Source organism: Tachyglossus aculeatus, chromosome 11 (genome assembly GCF_015852505.1).
Source record: "Tachyglossus aculeatus isolate mTacAcu1 chromosome 11, mTacAcu1.pri, whole genome shotgun sequence".
In the NCBI taxonomy this organism is placed as follows: Eukaryota; Metazoa; Chordata; class Mammalia; order Monotremata; family Tachyglossidae; genus Tachyglossus; species Tachyglossus aculeatus.
The window spans coordinates 65,205,323-65,229,850 of record NC_052076.1 but is presented as its reverse complement, the minus strand read 5'-3'; the positions used below and the strand labels follow the sequence as shown (position 1 = coordinate 65,229,850).

Below are 24,528 nucleotides of genomic sequence, written 5' to 3'. Positions count from 1 at the left end.
AGCTTGTATCTACCTGAGCACTTACTGCCTGGCACATACCATAAACAAGAACCTCTTTTCACACTAAAGAAGCAATATGGCCCTGTATACTGTCACAGCCCATCTGAAGATGAAAGATTGTTACTATTATTACTTTTATTATTATTACGACTAACATCTTTAAATGCTTTCAGTGTATAAAGTACTGAAGTGCTGAGCTAATTACAATGAAAGATCCATTAAGATACAGTAGTTACTCACAGGGGTCTCAAAATGTGCCTGGCACATAAAACAGTAAGACTAAAATCCAGTCAACAATGAAAATGCATCAATTCAGCAATTCCCAAATATCCACTGTAAGATATGAAAGCTAAATGGTTCTTGAAGGGGCTCAATTTCAGGCAGTTTACTGTTTTAGGCAAAATGTCAGTCCTGAGTGAAAAACTAAGCAACATGCAAAAGAGACAGAGAATGGACAAACCATGATGGAGTTGTCCACATTTCTAGTACACTCTGCCTCACACTAGCTGCAGCAGGGCCCAGTGGAAGAGAAGCAGCAGGGTTTAGCGAATAGAGCACAGGCCTGGGAGTCAGAAGGTCATGGGTTCTAATCTTGGCTCCGCTGCTTGGCTGCTGTGTGACCTTGGGAAAGTCACTTCACTTCTCTGGTCCTCAGTTACCTCATTTGTAAAGAGGGGATTGAGACTGTGAGCCCCACGTGGGACAGGGACTGTGTCCAACCCGATTTGCTTGTATCCACCCGAGCGCTTAGTACGGTGCCTGGCACATCGTAGGGCTCACAGTCTTCATCCACATTTGACAGAGGAGGTCACTGATAATTAATAATAATGATGGCATTGGTTAAGCGCTTACTGTGTGCCCCTCCTAGACTGTGAGCCTGCTGTTGGGTAGGGACCATATCTATATGTTGCCAACTTGGACTTCCCAAGTGCTCAGTACAGTGCTCCGCACATAGTAAGCACTCAATAAATACGATTGAATGAATAGTAAGCACTTGAAAAAATGCCATAATAATTACTATTATTGTTTAGTTATGGAGGTGGCTTCTGGCCTTCCTCTGATTCTGCAGAGGGCAGGACTTATCCTCCGCAGTGTGGTAGGCAGGATAGGGTGGCCCTGGTTCTCAGACTGACACCTCCCCCTCCCATCATCAATCATCTTCAATCGTATTTATTGAGCAATTACTGTGTGCAGAGCACTGTACTAAGTGCTTGGGAAGTACAAATTGGCAACATATAGAAACAGTCCCTACCCAACAGTGGGCTCACAGTCTAAAAGGGGGAGACAGAGAACAAAACCAAACATACTAACAAAATAAAATAAATAGAATAGATATGTACAAGTAAAATAAATAAATAAATAGAGTAATAAATATGTACAAACATATATACATATATACAGGTGCTGTGGGGAAGGGAAGGCGGTAAGATGGGGGGATGGAGAGGGGGATGAGGGGGAGAGGAAGGAAGGGGCTCAGTCTGGGAAGGCCTCCTGGAGGAGGTGAGCTCTCAGTAGGGCCTTGAAGGGAGGAAGAGAGCTAGCTTGGCGGATGGGCAGAAGGAGGGCATTCCAGGCCCGGGGGATGACGTGGGCCGGGGGTCCCACTTCCCCAGGGACCTTCAGTGCTCTGATGGTGGGGGAACTCCAGACCCTTGATAGACAAGGCTGAAGCTCTTACCCTGTTAAAGATGAGGAGGGAATCCAGCAGAGCTGGCATCAGTGCTTCATTATCCCCTTGATAGAAAAGGTGAGGCCTGTGAAAGTAAAAAACCTACCAAGCGTCCCTTCTAGATTTCTAGACCGTGAGCCCGTTGTTGGGTAGGGAACGTCTCTATATGTTGCCGACTTGTACTTCCCAAATGCTTAGTACAGTGCTCTGCACACAGTAAGTGCTCAATAAATGTGATTGAATGAATGAATGAACAGTTGATGGTCTAGCATTCATTCCAACAAGAGTGCAAATCCCATGAAAAATAGCGAAACCCTGGACCCAGTTGCATGGAGATGTGTAAGAATGGAAGAGCTATTCACTTACTTTATTGTCTGTCGCCCCCTCTAGATTGGAAGAGAGCTGTGGGCAGAGAATATGTTACCAACTCTGTTGTGTTGTACTCTCCCAAGTGCTTAGTACAGTGTTCTGCACACAGCACTCAATAAATAACATTATTTGATTGATTGATCGATAGGCTGGTTAATCACTTAGATAAGCTATTCTTCAACATGTGGAACACGGAGGAGAAGCTACAGGTTCTCATAGATGCCACCAGTATCATTATCTTTAGGAAGAAAGGTAAAAATATGTAGGATTGGTCAGCCTTCATGGCATCTCCCTGTTCTCTGCGGCTGGCAGGATGAAAACCAAAATGTTTTTGGATCAGCTAGTGAAGGCTCACTTTGACTGCGTGGTCCCAGAATCACACATGCTTCCCATCCACAGTAAGGCCCAGTGGATATTATCTTTGCAGCAGGTCAGACATGGGAGAAATCCAGGGAGTAGCATCTCTGCCCAGCTTTCTTAGACCTTAAGAATTCATTTAACACCATAAGAAAATCTGGGCTTGGGAATCAGAGGTCATAAGTTTGAATTCTGGCTCTGCCAATTGTCAGCTGTGTGACCTTGGGCAAGCCACTTAACTTCTCTGTGCCTCAGTTACCTCACCTGTAAAATGGGGATTAAGACTGTGAGCCCCCCGTGGGACAACCTGATCACCTTGTAACCTCCCCAGCGCTTAGAACGGTGCTTTGCACATAGTAAGCACTTAACAAATACCACCATTATCATTATTATTACTATTATTCAGATTCCACAATTGGTTCTGGGTTTTTTGTTGTCGTTGATAAGTGCTTACTATGTGCCAAGCCCTGTACTAAGCACTGGGGAAGATCCAAGATAATTAGGTCCCACATGGGGCTCAGGGTCTAAGTACGTGGGAGAATAGGTATTGAATCCTCATGTTACAGTTGAGGGAACCGAGGCACAGAGAAGTTAAGTGACTTCCCCAAAGTCACACAGAGCTGGGATTAGAACCTAGGTCCTCTGACTCCCAAGTCTGTGATCCTTCCAGTAGGTCACGTTGCTACTCCTAAGATTACTCCATGATGGCATGGTGAGATGGCAGAATTGGATAGTGATCCATTTGGTCCCTTTTCCAAGACTATTGGTTTAAAGTGAGTCTGTGTAGTAGATTAAGCCTCTGTACAGACATGCAGGAGAATACAACAAAAGATGTGGACAAAAGTTAGTTAGCTGTAGTATTCATTAAGCAGTATTAATAATAATAATAATAATAATTATTATTATTATTATTATTATGGCATTTGTTAAGCACTTACTATGTGCTAGGCACTGAACTAAGCACTCATGTGGATACAAGCAAATTGTGTTGGACACATTCCCTGTCCCATTGGGGCTCAGGGCCTCAATCCCCATTTTACAGCTGAGGGAACTGAAGCACAGAGAAGTGAAGTGAGTTGCCCAAGACCACACAGCACACAAGTGGTGGAGGCAGGGTTAGAACCCTTGACCTTCTGATTCCCGAAACTGTGCTCTATCCACTATGAGATGCTGCTATCTATTATGGGCCAAGTAAAGGGGTAGACACTGGATAATCCTATCAGACTTGGCGTCCCAGGGCACCCAAAATCTAAGAGGTAGAAAATTAGTGTATGCTACTGATTCTTTGGAAAAACTCTTTCAACTCAACAGGAATCAAGTGTCCAAGAGACCCTTGATTCCAGAAGTTGCTCGATATGGATGAATGTACTCAAGAAGCATGTACCCAAGAAGGGCATGATGGGCATAGACCACATTGCAGCCATAGCCTGGTGCTTTGGGCTGATTATAAATCTGAAGAGACCTGAGAAGTGTCATGAGCCCCAGGCTCATACCAAACAGGAATTTCCTAGACTGGGTACCCTGATAAGTTCGAAGTGAAGAGCCAAACCACCAAGATTACTGTGGCAGCTTTACTTAATTCTTTACCTACGAGCAAGGGAAAGCAAGTACACACACACATTGACACCCACTCTAACTAAGGTAACTGCCCACCTCACGGCTTTCACCAAGTCTATCCCGCTGATCGCCTCAACCCATTTCTTCCCATTTGCGATTCAAAGCAACCGTATTTTATCTGCTTTGGGTGTCACAGTGGTGGCTCTACATGAAGTTGTTGATTGGTCCAGGCCCTTACTGGGTAGAGCAGGGAAGGAAGATCACATCTCCCTCGATGCCCCGCCCCATGGCCCGGCCCTGCTCTGATACATCTGTCCTGTATCAGAGCAGACTAGTTCCTGGACTAATTTGTTCTTCACTGTTGTTGTTTGCAGGATTGCATAGAGCATGGGCCTCGGAGTCAGAAGGTCATGAGTTCTAATCCTGGCTTCACCACAGGTCTGCTGAGTGACTTGGGCAAGTCACTTCACTTCTCTGTGCCTCAGTTCCCTCATCTATAAAATGGGGATTGAGACCATGAGCACCATGTGGGACAGGGACTGTGTCCAACCTGATTTGCTTGTATCCACCCTAGTGTTATGTACAGTGAGAAGCAGCGTGGCTCAGTGAAAAGGAGCATGGGCTTTGGAGTCAGAGGTCATGGGTTCAAATCCCAGCTCCGCCAATTGTCAGCTGTGTGACTTTGGGCAAGTCACTTAACTTCTCTGTGCCTCAGTTACCTCATCTGTAAAATGGGGACTAGGATTGTGAGCCCCCCGTGAGACAACCTGATTACCTTGTAAACTCCCCAGTGCTTAGAACAGTGCTTTGTGCATAGTAAGCGCTTAATAAATGCCATCATTATTATTATTATTACAGTGACTGGCACACAGTAAGTGCTTAAAAAACTCCACTATTATTATTATTGTTATTAATAAAAACAATCACTTCTTAAAATTGAAGACCTTCAGTCAATCAATCAATCAATCATATTTACTGAGCACTTACAGTGTGCTGAGTAGTGAAGTAAGTGCTTGAGAGAGTTCAGTGCAACAATATTATAGAGTTAGTAGACACATTCCTTGCCCACAATGAGCTTACAGTCTAGAGAGGGAGATCTTCAATGTCTTAGAGCCGTTAAGCCTTCACTGGTACAATGTTGTGAGAACTGGATCAACAACAAATTTTCCATCTGGCTCCTGGGGCAGTTCTAACATCATCACTAATGATTGTCAGTCATTATCAAGCCGGAAGACAAGGTCCCAGACAATGAAGATTGGAACAAAATCAATCTACTAGCATTGAGGTTATGTTCACCTCAACACAGCTAAGCCAGATAGAATATATGAGGAACAGGAAAGACCGTGAGGATCAGGCAGCTGCTGTAATAACTAGCTCAAATGGTGTGACTGAAAGCTACATGGTTGGAGGAAATGCTGAAAGACTGTGTTCAATGCTTAGTACAGTGCCTGCCACATAGTAAACGCTTAACAAGTATCATAATTATTAATTATTATTTTGTGTCAAGTGTAGCCTCACAAGTAGGCTGGCAACCTGTGTGTCTCTCCCGTGTCTCTTCTATCCTGCTGAATTCTTCTGCATTCAATAATAATAATAATAATAATAATAATAATGTTATTTCTTAAGTGCTTCCTATGTGCCAAGGATTGTTCTAAGCACTGGGGTAGAGACAAGGTCATGAGACTGGACTCAGTCCCTGTCCCACATGGGGCTAACAGTCTTGATCCCCATTTTACAGATGAGGCAACTGAGGTCCAGAGAAGTGAAGTGACTTGCCCAAGGTCATACAGCAGACATGTGGTAGAGCTGGGATTAGAACCCAGGTCCTCTGATTCTCAGGCCCAGGCTCTTCCACCAGGCCATGATGCTTCTCTTTTTCCCTAGTCTTCCTCTCCCCTTTCCCTACCCTGCCCCACTTTCATCCACATTATCTTATTTTTTCCACATTCTCTTCCCATACCATAAAATCTCCCCCCATTACCAAAAAAGCCCACTCACTCACCACTCTCATCCATCCCATCTCATATTCCACTATCCGAAGCCAAAACCCCAATTCATTTTAAAGTCTTTCTCTCCAACTAGACTGTAAGCTCCTTGAGGGCGGGAATTGTGTCTGCCAACACTACTGTACCCTCTCCCAAGCTCTTAACACAGTGTTCTGCACACTGTAAGCACTCAATAAAAACATTGATCGATTGGTTGAAAGTGGTGTTTGGCAAACAGCTGTATTGCATTACTGCCCTGCCTGCTTAGAACAGAAGCTTAGAACAGCACATCCAGGATGACAGGCTGGATAACGTTAGAAAGGAAGAAAGACCTATAGATTCTACTTTTTGTCTTTTGAGCAAGTTCAGGACAAGTATCTGCAAGTAGGCATTTCCTTTGTTTGTTTCTTGGATTTTCTAAGTTGCACACTTAGAGGATATCCCTAATACTGGCAGATGCAGCTGCTGAAGATCTTGAGGAGGATGACAATAATTATGACAAAGAAAAAGACATTCATCTCTTTAGGGGTGGACATAATGCTTGGAGGAGAACCTTATGAACAGAAACGATCCCAGACGCACATTATGTCACCTCATTAATACCCTGCTATGTTCAAAAGTCAGACATTTGGCTCTCCCCAAAGAAATGATAGTCCCCTAACCTGCGACCTAGTCGAAACATCATTCTTTATCCAGATTATAAATTTGTGCCAAGGGTATTAAGTCAAAGGATAAGAATGTAGTGGTTGAATGCTGCCACTGCCTCTTTTAGCTTTGCAATCTCTGCTCACATTTAGCTTTACAAGCTAAGCCAGTTAAAAGAAGATCAAATAAAATTTAGACCCCAATAATCTGCAGTAATCTAGGGCAGACGTTTGGAAAGTCAGTGAAAAAGGGCATATCTGTTTCAAAATTTAAGGAATCAAAAAAAAGTAAAATAATATCTTTGAGAATGATGGATTTTCCAAGACAGCTCTTTTAAGTGGCCGTGCGAATGTGGGTTGTTTTCCACAAGCATCAATTATTCTGATGAAAATCTAGCTGCTTGGCAGGCCTTAATCATCTCCCTATGATGCCTGGATTTTGAAGGCCCATGGTTTCTGACGAAAGCCATGTCACCAGTGACAAGCAGAGCTGTTGTTGATTCCTGCTCTGAGGATGAATCCGAAGAGGTGAGTTTAAAGGTGCTACAGTTAACAAAGGGTAAATAGCCAAACTTCCCAGAGCTTGTAAATCCCCACAGCCAGAGCACATACTGATGCTGACTTACCTTTCTGAGGACCTCAGTCAAGACCAAGGGCATAGAATTCAAACCTTCCTGATTCCAAAATAAATAACTAAATCACATTTGCTGGAGTGGCAGAAAAGTCTGCTCACGGTTCCTTATACGTATTTCATGAACATATAGTCAATTTGATCGGTTAACAATCTATTCAGGGTGGTTCAATGAAGGTATAGCCTCCAAGCAGGGGGGCTGGATTCAACGACTTTTTGACCCCAGGGCTTTTAAAGTTTGCTAAAATGCCTTGGCAGCCAGGGAGATATTTAAGCCTCCCAGCTGCTTTTGTTTTGGAGTTGGTTAGGGACAGAAGGTGTTTAAAGCATCACTTTCTGAGGAAAAAAGCAGGAACGTAATTATAAGGGGAGGTAGCACCTTGTTTCAGTGTTTCAGTGGTTCAATGCTCAACATTTCTGAGGGATGAATACTGCACTGGGCTCACAGTCGAGATACTCGATTCTGTATGTTCTCAGGTATCGTTCACTGACTCATTTCCAGATGCAGTATCCTGTATGAGCCATTCAAAATAGATGGGGATCATCAGATTTGCCGTTCTGCAGGTTTCAGAGAACTGCGATTCTTTCTCTGGGGCTGAGGAGGCTTTCTGTGGCTGGCACTACGGTTGGATGTTTGGGGAAAAAGGAGAGCTTAAGTTGAACGTTTTGGTTCTTCAGTGTCCTATGTGAAATTCCTCATTCATTTTCTGGCCCTGAACAAGCTGCTGTCTTCTTAGGCCTGCGGCAGAATTGATAACATCCAGTAATCAAACGGAGATATCGACTTACACTGCAGTGCTAGTCATATTCCAAAACTACAGATGGCACCATTTTGGCTGAATTGGGATAAAAAAAATGATTAAGGGCATTTGTTGCTCAGAGCATTTTTAGTTAGTTGTGACGAACGGTTCAATTGGCTCTTTTCAATAATGACAGTATGCATGAGAAAGTAAAGGCAGTTTAAGATCGCTTGTGGTGAATTATATAAGTGATGGCTATTGAGCCATTAATCAAGTAGGAAATGTTAGGAGTCACTGAAGCAATATCTCTAGGATGGTATTCTGTCTCCTACTATTTTTATGTGTGTGGTGAAGAATGGGATCTTTGTAACTATGATTGATGGGTCTTGTTCAGTTTTGGTTATGGGAGGCCCTGGATTTCTTTTACACTCAGGGAAGATATCAAAGTTGGTTCCCCCAGTAGAGGACACTGTGATCCTGCAGTTAGCTTTGTTGTGCTTTATTTTGCCAAGGAGCTTGAGAAATAAATCGACTAAGATATGATTTTGTACTTGGTATTCTGTATGGACACCATGACTGACATTGCAATTATAGGTTTTTGCATTGTTTATACCCCTCCAAAAGCGTGTCTGAGTGCTTTGAACCTTTGGCTGAAAAGATCTCTGGTTGGTTTCATTACAATGTATAATTGTGTTTACCCTTTAAGGCCTCCAGGAGTATTTGTGCTTTTCCCAGCTTTAACACTATTCACTTTCCTCATAATTAAATAACTGATTGAATAAAAAAAGGCAAATCATTTTTCTAACGAGTGATTTACCATGGCTTTGAAACATTTGCATAGAAGCCCCCTCCTTCTGTCTCTGTTTCTACTCCGTTCCAAGGACACCATACTTGATTTTTGTGCCCGGTTTAAACAAAACATGTTGCTTTGTGGCAGTACGGAAATATGCCAGAGAAACAATTCATTGCTTGCTTCCTTCATTGTAAATAACATTATACATTAAGGAAATTGAATTACGACAATATGTGAATAAATACTGCATTTTTTCTTGGCTATTTTACCTAATAACAGGAAAATATTTTTTCCTCTATTGGGCGAAGAAATAGAGTCTTTACTTAATGTGATTATTTTCAGGGAAGACTCATTTGTCGAAGAAATGACATTAATTCTAGTTTGTAATGAACAGACAAGCAAGTTCCCAAATAAGAATTTTTAATTCCCAAGATTCTAACAGTTGTATTTCACCAGTGCTTTAGAAAATAGTAAGCTCACATTTGAATGTGTGACTAGGTGATAATCATTAACAATTAACATAAAATCCTAGAACCATCAGCATGGGTCAGTCATGATGTCACCTAATAATAATAATTATGGTATTTGTTAAGCGCTTACTATGTCCCAAGCACCGTCCTAAGCGCTGGGGTAGATACAAGGTAATCAGGTTGTCCCAAGTGGGGCTCACAGTCTCAATCCCCATTTTACAGATGAGGTAACTGAGGCACAGAGAAGTTAAGTGACTTGCCCAAAGTCACACAGTTTATAAGTGGAGGACCTGGGATTAGAACCCACGTCCTCTGACTCCCAAACCTGTGTCGTTTCCACTAAGCTATGCTGCTTCTCTAATTCCAGAGGCATATCACACCCAAAACCATCTCCGACTGGTAAGTAAAAATCCAGTCTATTCAGGGTTCCCTCTGTGTTAGACAAGGGATATCAGCATTGGAATGTATTGCACCTCCAAGGGCTTAATTTGAATGAGTGTAGAGCTGTCTTCAAAGCCAAAGGTGTTACAAAAAATACTAAATAACTTTCAAAGGAGTCAAAAAGTTAAAAAGAAGAAAATTGGGTACATTACCTGCCTTTTTTTCCAGCCGATAATGTTACTCTATTGTAATTTGTTGATCATCAGATGACTGCTCCGTTCCGTTCAGTACAAACTGTTCCTGGCTAAGCAGCTGATAGTCAATAATGGAAATGTAAATTCCTGACACAGGACCGCCAACTGAATTCTTGTTAATCCCCACAAAGGAACCAAAGCAAATTATTTGGAGGAATACAGAAGAGTGTAAGTTAGTCCAGTGTCTACTGCAGCATGGCCTGATGGATAGAGCATGGGCGTGGGATTCAGTAGGTCCTAAATTCCAATCCCGGTTATGCCACTCTCTGCTGTGTGACCTTGGGCAGGCCACTTCACTTCTCTGTGCCTCAGTTACCTCATCTGTAAAATGAGGATTGAGACTGTGAGTCCCATGTGAGTCCCAGAGAAGTAGCGTGGCTCAATGGAAAGATCACGGGCTTGGGAGTCAGAGGTTGTGGGTTCTAATACCAGATTCACCACTTGTCAGCTGTGTGACTTTGAGCAAGTCACTTAACTTCTCTGTGCCTCAGTCACCCCGTCTATAAAATGGGGATTAAGACTGTAAACCCCACCTGGATTAACCTGATAACCTTGTATTTCTCCCAGCACTTAGAACAGTGCTTGGCACAAAGTAAGTGCCTAACAAATACCGTCATTATTATGTGGGAGTGGGACAGGGACTTCTTTCCAACCCTATTGGCTTGTATCCACCCCAGCGATTGGTATAGTGCCCTGCACATAGTAAGAGTGTAATAAACACCACAGTTATTATTATCTTTTTCCCAATTATTCTGGAGACAGGTAACAGAGAAATTATTGTACCTATTTCACAGATGGGGATCTTGGTAAATCACGCAGAATTCAATGTTTCTGGTTGTGCATTGCGCTTATTAGCCATATCCACATACGTGATAAGATGTTACCAGCAGGAGTGTCATCTCTGAACCTGAAGGACAGTTTTATATATATGTATATATTTGCACACACACACACACACACACACATATATATATATCTTCCCAGACTGAACCCCCTTTACCTCTCCTCCTCCCCATCCCCCCACCCTACCTCCTTCCCCTCCCCACAGCACCTGTATATATGTTTGTACAGATTAATTACTCTATTTATTTTACTTGTACATATTTACTATTCTATTAATTTTGTTAATGATGTGCATTTAGCTTTAATTCTGTTTGTTCTGATGACTTGACACCTATCCACATGTTTTATTTTGTTGTCTGTCTCCCCCTTCTAGACTGTGAGCTTGTTGTTGGGTAGGGACCATCTCTATATGTTGCTAACTTGTACTTCCCAAGCACTTAGTACTGTGCTCTGCACACAGTAAGCACCCAATAAATACGATTGAATGAATGAATGAATGAATATATGTATATATATGTGTGTGTGTGTGTGTGTGTGTGTGTGTGTTTGTGTGTATTGGCTTGCATCTATATAAGCAAGTGCATACATTCCCATATATAGAAACATACCTTTTTAATCTAAGTATATGTAATAGGTGTTTCCATCTGCTTCTTAACCTCACACAGGGCCTACAATTAGTGCTCACTTATCTTTTCAATATCCCAAAACCTGCTGCCACTCCTTGAATACAATAACTGCCAAATCTAAGCTATAGGGTTGGCTAAAATGTAGGTTCTGGTCCCCACCTGGAGAGAGGTTCGATGTGGCTCATTCCGGCGATCGCACTAAAACGGACGAACGATCTGGCACTAACATGGACTGTCCAAGGTAGCCAAGCATATTCCAGAGAGCTACTAATGGCAGGCTAATTACACGCAGGCAGGCAGGCAGAGCACAGTGGAAGAAGGTAAGGTGATACCTTTACAATCCATAAAATGTAATTACTGAGAGATCATGGCCCATTATATGATACCATTTCATGACATTGAGCTTGACTGTCACTCAAGTGGAAAAGGACCTATCTAGTGAATCCCCTGCAAGAGACAGTCATTCTCCATTATTTCCAGTAAAGTGAATCTTTACTATGGTGCACTTAAGTTAATAGTACCTTATGACACTGTCTGGATCCTTCAATGAAGTAAAAATGATTGTAAATTAAGTGGAACTGCCTGTACTCTTACAGGGACTCTCTCTCTCTCTCTCTCTCTCTCTCTCTCCACACACACACACACACACACACACACACACACACACACGATGTGCTTGTTCTATCAGTTGTTATAAACTAGTCAAGCTTTAAGAATGAGCACAGGGAGATTAAATTTGTTGAGACATAGAGATGAATATGGCGCAGCCTCATGAAGAGCCTCCTGCACATCCCTATTTTCTACCTACCATGATAATAATAATGATAGCATTTATTAAGCGCTTACTATGTGCAAAGCACTGTTCTAAGCACTGGGGAGTTTACAAAGTGATCAGGTTGTCCCACAGGGGGCTCACAGTCTTAATCCTCATTTTACAGATGAGGTACCTGAGGCCCAGAGAAGTTAAGTGACTTGCCCAAGGTCACACAGCTGACAATTGACGGAGCTGGGATTTGAACCCATGACCTCTGACTCCAAAGCCCGTGCTCTCTCCACTGAGCCACGCTGCTTCTCTTCGGGGACCTAAAACATTAGCTTCTAGAAGTGAATCAAAACCTCTTCTCCATCACCGTCAGAAGCAGCAGGGTTTATTATGGTGTGCGGAACACTCTATTGAGCACTTTGAAAACATTCGGAAGTAGTATAAAACCTGGTCCTTCCTCAAGGTAATTTTCAATCTAATCTCTAGCTATTTAAGAAAGGGGAAGTGAACAGTAATTTGCCAGGGAGCTAATTAGGAAACAGGCAAGATCAGTTGATCAATCAATCAATTGTATTTCTTGAGCGCTTACTGTGTGCAGAGTACTGTGCTGAGCACTTGGGAGAACACAATATAATAGACGTGATAGATATGTTCCCTGCCCACAAGGTGCTTACAGTCTAGAGGGTCACTGCTCTGTTCACAGTAAGTGATCAATAAATACTATTGAATGAATGAATGAATGAATACGGGAAGGCTATCAGTACTGAAGGGGCTTTGCAGGAGAAACTAGGATATGAAACACGGTTTAGGTTTTTTAAAATGTGTTCTTTTTTTCTCAAACTTCAAGTACAACCCTGTCTGTGGCATCATGAAGTCTATTTTGTGTCCTAAAAATATAAAATATGCAGACTAATGCTATGATTTAGCCAAGCCTCTGCAGGTTTCATTGCAGGGAATGTCATCAGAATTATTCAGCTGAAAGATATTTAAAAGCTTGAAATTGAGTTCTGAACTTTCCCATACCCAAGTCTCTGGAAAATAAAGACCTCCCTTGCTTATAAAATCCAATTATATGGATTGTGGTGAACTCTTCCAACACAATTAGTATAGTGAGTGAATCTTTTGTGGTAAATTCCCCAACCTATGGTGCTACGTAACTCCCACCTGAAAAAAGAGCGTCAAGCTACATTGCATTGCATTGTGTATGTGCCACTACACAACCAGCTGTGAAATATAAAGGAACCAAACTGGCTTCCTGCACAAAATTAGAATATTATTTTTAAGGCTGGCAACCTTGTCTTCCTGATTCTTGGAGATGTGAGTTCTACACTCTGCCAAGTCTCTGCATTAAAAATTCAATTCATTTCCTTTGTTCAGATTGTTTTCTCCGTTATGTGGAAGTTTAACATTAGGGTCAGATAGTGATCCTGGTTGGGGCAACCGGTTTGCCCAGTTAAGTTCTCAAACATTATTCTTCGGGCCTCTGGGGAGAGAGTAGACAAGTCTTGCCAAATGATCCTTTTCCCTGGACTTCCGGTGTTCCATCGTGTCAGCATTGGTTAATCCCAAACCTTCTTGTAAAGTCATTTGGATTGTGAAATATACGTTTGTTCTGACTCATTGCATTAACATTCAGACAATCCCAGATTGTGTTTTGATTATCAGGATTCTTTGTGCATTCTTTGTGCATTACTGGGAAGGTGTAGCTTTTGAGAAGCAGTTACAATGAATAGGTTTTTACTAACCGTCTGGTGTTTAATTGAAAAGAGAGAAAGTTGTACCTTTCAGTGGTATGTGCACGTGAGGAGGTATAATTGGGGTCACCGTCTATATTCCACCCGACTGAACATACTGTACACCTCTCCAAGGAAAACTGGTATTGAGTAAGCTCTCTGAAGGCAGGTCTCAAGAGCCAAGCACAGCTCAAGGACTTTATGTAGCCTCCTTGTGATGCAGATAACGTGGTTTAGTACCAGCTGGAGGCGTGAAAAATGACGGGGCAAGGCAGAAAGGCGGTCCCAGATTCTTAGCCATTCTGTGGCCAATCGATAATCAATCAAGGAGCTAACAACCTAGTGGGAGTGACAGATATTAAAATAAGTTACAAGTCGGGGAGGCAACATTGTATCAAGGTGTGTACAAACGTATTTTTTGGGGTAGGGAGGGAAGGGGATAAGTACCTAATTGCTTAGGAGGTACAGACTCAAGAGCAAAGGTGAAAAACCAAGGAGGGAAAATAGGGTGAGGAGATGAGAGATTAGTCAGAAAAGGCTTCCAGGAGGAGATGTGATTCTAGTAGAGCCAGTGTGGCTGCTGTTTTTCTGTTCCTCCTTATGAAATCTTCTCAAAGTGGGTTAAGGAGCCCTGATGGGGAGGATCCCTCTCAGAGTCACACCTGGAGAGTTCCCAGTACTCTACCAGTCTCGACTACAGAAAGAAGAGTCAGGCGGAGGCATATCCATTCCATTGCTAGCTTGAGTAGTGGCTAGTAAGTGGAAGACAATCTGCTGCAAGACAAACTCACCTGTGCTGGGCAGCAGCAGCACGGGAGAGTTGAGGGCAAAGACTCAAGTTTACTGCACAGAAGGAGGCAATGGTTAACCACTTCCATATTTTTAACAAGAAAACTCTATGGATACACTACCAGAATGATTTCAGATGGAGGTGGGGCATTCTGGGAGAGATGTCCCAGCGTTTGAACAGTGCTTTGCACATAGTAAGCACTTAATAAATGCCATCGTTATTATTATGTGTCCATGGTGTCACTATGGGTCGAAGACGACTCAACGGCATAAGACAAGATGATGGGGAAGTGCAGAGTTGGCAGAGGCCAGAGCACCGCCACGCAGAGAGTAATTTTTTATGGCATTCATTAAGCGCTTACTATGTGCAAAGCACTGTTCTAAGCGTTGGGGAGGTTAAAAGGTGATCAGGTTGTCCCACGGGGGGCTCACAGTCCTAATCCCCATTTTACAGCTGAGGTAACTGAGGCACACAGAAGCAGGCATTTGGCTTTTCTCATAAAAACAGGTGTATCGGAGGCATCTTTGAAACGCTCTGCTATTCAGTATTCTGGATGGACACTGAGCATGAAATCCTTCTTTTCCTGGAACTTTCTGCTATGTTGCACACAATAAGAGAGGACACAAACCAACCATTCATGAGAATCGGAAAAGGTGCGTAGGAAGTGGCAGGAGTCTAAGGGTCTCTTAGAGGAGAGAGTGACACTCAGAGATGATCGATGACATGGTGGTGCTCTTCGCTGAACTGCTCTAGCCCAAATGGAGAAATGGAAAATTTCATTTGTAGAAAAGGGTTAAAATGAAGAGGTGCGTCATGCAGATTCAGATTGAGGGTGAAAGGAGCCTGGAACAGAGCCCAGATTGTAGGTTTTCAGTATCAGAATGATAAGAATAATAATGATGGTATTTGTTAAGCACTTATTACATGCCATGTACTGTACAATCAGACTGGGGACAGTTACTGTCCAACACAGGGCTAACAGTTTAAGTGGGAGGGGGAATAATTATTGAATTCCTATTTTACAGATGAGGTAACTGAGGCCCAGAGAAGTGAAGTGACTTGTCCAAGGTCACACATCACACAAGAGAGTAGCAGCATGGCCTAGTGGATAGAGCATGAGCTTGAGAGTCTGAAGGAACTGGGTTCTAATACCAGCTTTGCCACTTGTCTTCTGTGTGACCTTGGACAAGTCACTTAAATTATCTGTGCCTCAGTCACCTTATCTGTAAAATGGGGATTAACACTGTGAGTCTTATGTGGGCCAGGGACTGTGTCCCTTCTGATTATCTTGTATCTACCCCAGGGTTTAGGTCAGTGCCAGGCACATAGTAAGTGTTTAACACATACCATTAAAAAAAAAGGAAGTGGAGGAGCCAGAACTAGAACACAGGTCTTCTGACTCCCGCCAGGCTCCTTCCCTTTTCTGCATTTATTTATATTTATTTAAAGTTTTTATGAATCATCCAGAAACCATTTTGGGGGGGAATCTTCAGCAAGGGCTATTTTGGCAGTGAAAATGCAACTCTGCATCAACTCCAGACTGCATGAACTCTTTTGACATGACTGCTTAAGTTTCTTTATTGGATCATTGTCTGATCATATTTTTAATACTGTTCTAGTCTCATCCAGTCAACCAATCAGTGGTATTTATTGAGCGCTTACCATGTGCAGAACATTGTACTAGGCACTTGGGAGAGTACAGTACAATCAAGTTGGTAAACATGATTCCTACCCTCAAGGAGCTTACACAATAACAGTCTTCCTTGGAGAGGTGAACATTATATTAAACCCACACTAGAATAGGTAGATACAATCCCTACCCACAAGGAGCTTACAAACTAGATGGTTGAAACAGATATTAAAACAAATTACAAATGATATGTGCATAAGTGATCTTGGGGTGGGGTAAAATCAGAGTCCTTAAAGGTTACAGTCCAAATGCCTAAACAACAGAGAACAGAGGGTAAATAGGAGACTTAGTCCAATATTGTCTGATTGGACTGTAAGCCCGCTGTGGGCAGGGATTTTCTCTATTGCTGAATTGTACTTTCCAAGAGCTTAGTAAGGTGCTCTGCACACAGTAAAACCCTCAATAAATACAATTGAATGAATAAATTGGAGGTCTAATACACACAGTAGATTAGTTGAGAAATGAGGAATTTACACACTAACCTTGCTCCCAGAGAAACCATAGGTCTTTCTGCTTTTGCTAATTTGTGGTTCTTTATTTCCAACTGGGTAAGGTCAACAGAAGGCAAAACCGCTACTTAATAAGATTGTAAACCAAATAGCTCTCTAAAGCCCTGATTCCTGTAGCATTAATAGTATGGCTGATTTGTGTTTTTTTCATTTTACCAGCAAGGAAAGTAGGAAGCAATCATAGGTGCCAATCAGTCAGGAATGCTGATGCTCTGGATTGCTGCATAATAATGATGGCATTTGTTAAGTGTTTATTCTGTTGCAAGGGCTAGAGTAGATACAGGATGATCACCTCAGACACATTTCTTGTACCACAGGAGGCTCACAGTCCAAGGGTGAGAAAGAACAGATTTATAGTCCCCACTTCTCAGATGAGGGAACTGAGGCATAAATAAATTAAGTGACTTTGACCAAGGTCGCCCAGCAGGCAAGTGGCAGATGTCTTCTTATTCCTTGTCCTGTGATTTTGTTTTCCCCATAGCCCACAATGCTGTTCTATGGATTCCGTGTGGTAAATAACTCCCAAAACACTTTCTGCCTACACCAAACCGAGATTGTCTGTTGCCCCGAAACTGTGTTGTCCCCTGCAGATTTGCTAGATGAGTAATTCACCCCATCTAGTTTCCAGAGAAGTTTCCAGAAGTGCTTAGTGTATTCCTGTGAGTGAATAATTCACTTTGGGAGAATACGGCTCCTCATTTACCAAACCTTTCAGAACCAATACATTTAAACACAGAGTGGAGGTAGAGTGGGGAAACCCTATTTTGAGTAGAGCTTTGAAGGAAATAACCATCAGAATTCCTTGAAAAACTTGCAGTCATCCTACCTTTAACATCAAATGGCAAAATTCGAGTACAGTGTCAGTCTGGCCCAATGTTGAGGACATGGGGGAAAAAAGAATCTTGTGGAATTAAAATAGCTGTGCTCTGGCTTTACAGACCAGTGATCACTCTTAATAAAATTTAACTTAGTGTCTTCAATTATTTTGAAGGGCCTTTTTCCTATTTAGGTTTGGATTTGTTTTGGACTTTTAAATGTGGAGAACTTGAGAAGCAGCCTGATCTAGTGGCTAGATCATGGGGCTGGGAGTCAGAGAACCTGGGTTCTAATTTGGGCTCCACCACATACCAGCTGTATGACCTTGGGCAAGTCACTTAACTTCTCTGTGCTTCAGTACTTTCATCTGCAGAATGGGGATTTGATACTTGTTTCTTCTTTTTAGAGTGGAAGCCCCAGGTGAGATCTGATTATCTTGTTCCTACCCCAATGTTTATGGAGTCCTTGGCGCATAGTGAGCTCTTTTAAAATACCACAATTATTATTATTATGATTATTTATAAAACTTAATAAACATTTTCCCAGTTACACTACTTACAACTTTAATTCTCTCAACTCAGTTGCCGCTTGGCTTGTTTCCATGCATTATTGGATTGCTTCTCCTGAGCTGAATTCTGTCTCATGAAGAAGGGCTGAGAGCTGTTTCCCAGGACCTCAAGCATTCTTTGTTCATCGGGACATTTTTTAATAAACACATTTTTTTTCAATTTTAAATACTTTACAAGTAAATATCCTTTTCCAACTCCCTCTCATGGCAGAGTGTTTGATTTGAGCAGTTACACTGATATCACCAGCCAGAATAATCTATCAAGCAATGGTATTTATTGAGCACTTCCTGGATGCAGAGCACTGTACTAATCACTTGGGAGAGTATGCTACAGTAGAGTTGGTAGACATGATCTGTGCCCACATGGAGCTCCCAGACTGCTGTATTCAATTCAGTTGTATTTATTGAGTGCTTACTCTCTGTAAAGCACTGTACTAAGCACTTGGGAGAGTACAATATAAAATCAGACACATTCTCCGCCCACAACGAGCTTACAGTCTGTTCCCCAAATCAACCTATCACTTAACTCATCTGCAATGCACGTCAATCTCCAAAAATGCTAGCGTTTTGCAGGAAAAAAAAAAGGAATCCACCGGAGAAAAATCTATTTATCCTTGAGAAAAATCATCTTATGCTTGCTCTTTGAATCTTCCTCCTCTACCTGCAATATGATGGGGAGTAGTTATTTCTTCATCAATTCTTTCTAATTTCATTTTTACGGCCTCAAATGATGGGAGACCGTTCCCACTCAGTTGGATTTGAATAACGACTGTGAATTCCCATGACTTTACTGAACCAAGCCAGGGTTTGAACAACCTTCACGAAGCGATAAAATTCTAGTGCCCCGGAGTCTCCCTGGGTTACCGGCATTACAACTTCCTCCAATCTCCATCTTTAAGCAGTCCTGAAGAATGAAATAAACTTCGTGTTTGTAAGTTCACGTGAGGCTCATGAAACCCATTCCTTGGAGAAAGTGTGTGTGTCTGTCTGTTCGTGGAGTCACTTCTGGTTCGTTGTCAGAGGCAGTAGATTTAATTTATGTTCCAAGCACTTAGAGATTCATCGTATCGGTTCCTCCAGCAATATGTCAGGCCTATAGCTTTTGACAAAAGTGTTTTTAAAAGGTGCTGGAAATGCTGTGGAATTTGTATGCCCTGTGGCAGGGATGGGAGAGAAGTGTAGACTGATCGATAAAGACTCGGAAATTACAGAGGCGATGAAAAGTGTCCAAGAGGCCGAGCAAGAGGGGGGAATTGCATTGGGAGGCTGGGGGTAGCACAGGAAATGTGGACGGGGATTTGTCTTTCCCATTTGGTTTGTGGATTAGGTACACAAGAAAAAGGACCAACTCTGTTGCTTTGGCTTAACATTGGCAGTGCTATTTTTGGTAACTATCACAGTGAGGAAGGAACTTGGGGCAAAGTCTGAAAAGCAGTTAGAGCAGCAGCATGGCTTAGTGGAAAGAGCAAGGGCTTGGGAGTGAGAGGTTGTGGGTTCTAATCCTGGCTCTGCCACTTGTCAGCTGTGTGACTTTGGGCAAGTCACTTAACTTCTCTGTGCCTCAGTTACCTCATCTGTAAAATGGAGATTAAGACCGTGAGCCCTGCGTGGGACAACCTAATTACCTTGTATTTACCCCAGCTACACCCCACTACCCCACTATTCTAAGAATAATGCTGGGCACATAGTAAGTGTCTAGCGTGGCTCAGTGGAAAGAGCATGGGCTTGGGAGTCAGAGGCTGTGGGTTCTAATCCCAGCTCCGCCACGTGTCTGCTGTGTGACCTTGGGCAAGTCACTTAACTTCTCTGTGCCTCAGTTACCTCATCTGTAAAATGGGGATCGAGACTGTGAGCCCCACCTGGGACAACCTGATAATCTTGTATCCCCCCCAGCACTTAGAAAAGTGCTTTGCACATAGTAAGTGCTTAACAAATGCCATTATTATTGTTATTATCAATTACCATCATTATTATTATTATTATTAAAAGGGGTTTTGTGACTGCTAAGGCTCTAACCTTTGACCCCACACTGAGTCTTCTGGTTTCTGCGCTTGCTGCTGTTGCTATGTGGTACCCCACAAGACGCCCTCTGAGGTGCCTCCAAGTCAGGATCATCTCTAAGGGAGGAAAGGGTGTGGTCCAAGCATAATAATAATAATGATAGTATTTGTTAAGCATAATAATAATAATAATAGTATTAGTTAAGCACAATAATAATAATAATAGTATTAGTTAAGCACTTACTATGTGTCAAGCACTGGGGCAGATACAAGATTGTCAGGTTGGAAACAGTCCCTGTCCCACATGGGACTCAGTCTTAACCTTCATTTTACAGATGAGGTAACCGAGGCACAAAGAGGTGAAGTGACTTGCCCAAAGTCACACAGCTGACTAGTGGTGGAGCCAGGATTAGAACCCATGACCTCTGGCTCCCAAGCCCGTGCTCTCTCCACTGAGCCACACTGCTTCTCTACTTTCTCCAGGGTTCTGCATACAGTAGGTCCTCAATAAATACCAATGATTAATTGACTGACAGGCATAAGGAGCCTAGAGAAAGGTTTTACTTATTGAACAGAGAATTCAGAAGTAACAGGACATATGGTGGCAAACTCAAAAATGGCATCAGGCACTATGAGTGGCAAAGATGCCAATCAATTGGTGGCATTTATTGAGTGCTGACTATGTGCCAAGCACTATACTAAGTGCTTGGAAGTGTACAATCCAACAGAATTAGCAGAAATGTTTCCTGCTCACAACAAGTTTACAATCTAGAGGATAAGAAGTGCAGGAAAGGACTTGATGGCATTTGACATTTGTTAAGTGCTTACTATGTGTCAGGCACTGTACTAAGCTCTGGGGCAGATATAAGCAAATCAGGTTGGACTCAGTCCCTGTCCCGTGTGGGGCTCCCAGTCTCAATCCCCATTTACAGATGAGGTAATTGAGGCCCAGAGAAGTGAAGTGACTTCCCCGAGGTCACGCAGCAGACAACTGGTGGAGCTGGGAGTAGAGGAGCAGCATGGCTCAGTGGAAAGAGCACGAGCTTTGGAGTCAGAGGTCATGGGTTCAAATCCCCGCTCTGCCAATCGTCAGCTGTGTGAGTTTGGGCAAGTCATGTCACTTCTCTGTGCCTCAGTTACCTCATCAGTAAAATGGGGATTAAGACTGTGAGCCCCACATGGGACAGGGACTGAGTCCAACCTGATTTGCTTATATCTGCCCCAGAGCTTAGTACAGTGCCTGGCACATAGTAAGCACTTAAAAAATGTCAAATGCCATCAAGTCCTTTCCTGCACTTCTTAACCTCTAGATTGTAAGCTTGTTGTGAGCAGGAACATCAGTAAAATGGGGATTGAGACTGTGAGCCCCCCGTGGGGCAACCTGATCACCATGTAACCTCCCCAGTGCTTAGAACAGTGCTTTGCATATAGTAAGCGCTTCATAAATGGCATAAAAACAACCCATGACCTTCTGATTCCCAGGCCCGCACTTATGCCATGCTGCTTCTAAAATTCACGTAGCCTGGAATGCACCTCAGGTCTCAAATAGGGCTTTTCAGCCAAGACCACACAGGGCCAGAAGGGTCATTTCCAATATGAAGGATAGGGAGTGATGTGGAAGTGACGATAGCAGCTGAGATAAGAACATTCCTGCTGAATTCATGATCTGCATTAGTTCCATTTCAGATGTAAATGACTTACTAAATATTTGAGGCAGGAAATCCATTTTGGGTTGCCTACTGAGACCTGGGAGAGTTAGAGCAACCCATAAAAATCATCTGAAAGCTCTACTTTCCCCCCAAACCATCTCATACATCCCGAGTGTTAATTGTTCCTCTGAGGTTCTCTGTTTTTATTTCACCCGGATTGCAGCCAAAGAGAGTGAAAAACTCAGTTGAATTTAAAGCTTGAGTCCAGGACTGTGCTGAGATGATCTCACTGGGCGTGAAATCCAAGCCTCATTGGATCTTGTTTCCTCATTGGGTTATAATTGCTGCAGGTAAACAACTCCTAATGAGCTGTATTGTTCTTGAGTGATTAGAACAGTGTTCTGCACACAGTAAGCACTAGACAAATACCACTGATTGATAAGGAGTAAACAGATGGGAGTGCACTTCATAGCCCTGTTACAGACATGCCTGTTTAGTCATCTGGGCTAGAATCTGATGCTGGGAGAAGTCATTTCAAAGACGGTAGTCATAAAGATTTTTCTCTCCTTCCCTTCTCCACCTCTTCCCACCCTTCAGAGAATATTGCTTCTTATCATTCCCAAACAGTGTGGGGTGCTACAAACATGTATTATATACCACACAACAAGGGACAACTTTTTTGTGTGCCCAGTCGGCGGGGACTGTGGATCCCATACTGGCCTTTTCAGTCACACTCACACTCATAGAGTGAACTTTTCCATTAGTGTGTCTTTTTCAAGTATGACATAGAACTATAAATAAGTATAAATACATGTATATATGCAGTAATACATTTATACAGCAATTGCTCGATAATATTTTTTGAGTGCTTATTGTATGCAGAACACTATGCTAAGCTCTTGTACAGTACAGCAGGGTAGTTAGACACATTCCCTGCCCACAAAGAGTTTATAGTCTGCTTTACTTTATAGAATAGTTTATCTTGCCTTATGCTATCGAGTCGTCTCTGACCCTTAGGGTTGCCATGGACACATCTCTCCCAGAACGCCCCACCTCCTTCTGCAATTCTTCTGGTAGTATATCCATAGAATTTTCTTAGTAAAAATACAGAACTGGTTTACCATTGCCTTCTTCCACGCAGTAAACTTGAGTCTCTGACCTCGACTTTCTCCCATGCCGCTGCTGCCCAGTGCAGGTGAGTTTTAACTTGTGGCAGATTGCCTTCCATTTGCTAGCCACTGGCCAAGCTAGGAATGGAATGGGTATGCCTCTGCTTGACTCTCCCTCCGTTAGTTGAGAGTAGTAGAGTGCTGGAAAATCTCCAGGTGCAGTCCTGAGAGGGGCATAGAATACCTTACAGTCACACATTACATGTATCTATCATGCCTCAAAGCATAAGGCTGCTATATTTGTGTGGGAAATCTGGCCCCTATAGTTTTATTTCATTTTGCCTTAGGCTATCATTCAAGAGTGTTTGTAGTGCTCCTACTGTGACCAGAAATCCAGACTAGACACCTAAGATATTTTCCCCATTTAGAGTGTAAGCTTATTACAAGTAGGGAATGTGTCTGCTAATTCTGTTCTATCATACTCTCCCAAGCACATAGTAAATACTCTGCCTACAGTAAGCACTCAATAAATATGACTGACTGGCTGACAAAGGAAGAAGTGACAATCCCTGCCCTGGAAAAGTTGACTGCCTAAGTGGTAGAGAGGGGACAAAGCCTCAAACCCCAGCATGAATTATGAGGGGACAGTGGAACCCTGAACGATGAAATGCAGAAGTTCTTTCACGCATTCATTCACTCGATCGTATTTATTGAGTGCTTACTGTGCACAGAGCACTGTGGGAGAGTAGACTATAACAATAAAAAGGCACATTCCCTACCCACAACAAGCTTACGGTCTAGAGGAGGAGACAGATGTTAAAGTAAATAAATAAATAAATTACAGATATGGACATAAGTGCTGTGGGGCTGGAAGAGGGGAATGAATAAAGGGAACAGGTCAGGGTGATGCAGAAGAAAGTAGGAGAAGTGGAAAGGGGGACTTAGTAGGGATGCCTTGAGGAAGGCTTTGAAGTGGGTGAGGGTAATTGTCTGTCAGATTTGAGGAGGGAGGGTGTTCCAGGCCATAGGAAGGATGTGAGCGAGGGATCGGTGGTGAGACAGATGAGATCCAGGTGAGAAGCAGATGAGCTGTGGAAAAATGGTGACTCTTTCTTCCACCCATGGATGTTGTCTCTGGCACTGGTCTGATCCCTGAGTAGAATCAGGGCATCAGCTCTCCTCAGTGGTAATAATAATAATGATGGTATTTGTTAAGTGCTTACTATGTGCAAAGCACTGTTCTAAGCACTGGGGCATACAAGGTGATCAGGTTGCCCTACGTGGGGCTCATAGTCTTAATCCCCATTTTACAGATGAGGGAACTGAGGCACAGAGAAGTGAAGTGACTTGCCCAAAGTCACACAGCTGACAATTGGTGGAGTTGGGATTTGAACCCATGACCTCTGACTCCAAAGCCCGTGCTCTTTCCACTGAGCCACGCTGCTTCTCTGTTTATCCATGACTCTCCCACTCAGGATTAGTTGCGGGGGGGTGGGGGCATTCCTAATAATGATAACAATAATAGTAATAATGACATTTATTAAAACCTTACTATATGCTAACCATCTCTATATGTTACCAA

General features: G+C 42.7%; 2 non-coding genes across 2 annotated transcripts; one reads left to right on the top strand and one right to left on the bottom strand.

The window, feature by feature from the left end:
* Nucleotides 1-14,459: 14,459 nt before the first annotated feature.
* LOC119935413 lies at nt 14,460-14,597 on the top strand. Its single transcript, XR_005453296.1, has one exon. It is a non-coding gene; the product is annotated as a small nucleolar RNA SNORA7 (small nucleolar RNA).
* An 8,445-nt stretch (nt 14,598-23,042) lies between these two features.
* LOC119935388 lies at nt 23,043-23,180 on the bottom strand. The gene has a single exon (XR_005453272.1). It is a non-coding gene; the product is annotated as a small nucleolar RNA SNORA7 (small nucleolar RNA).
* Between the last annotated feature and the right edge of the window lie 1,348 nt (nt 23,181-24,528).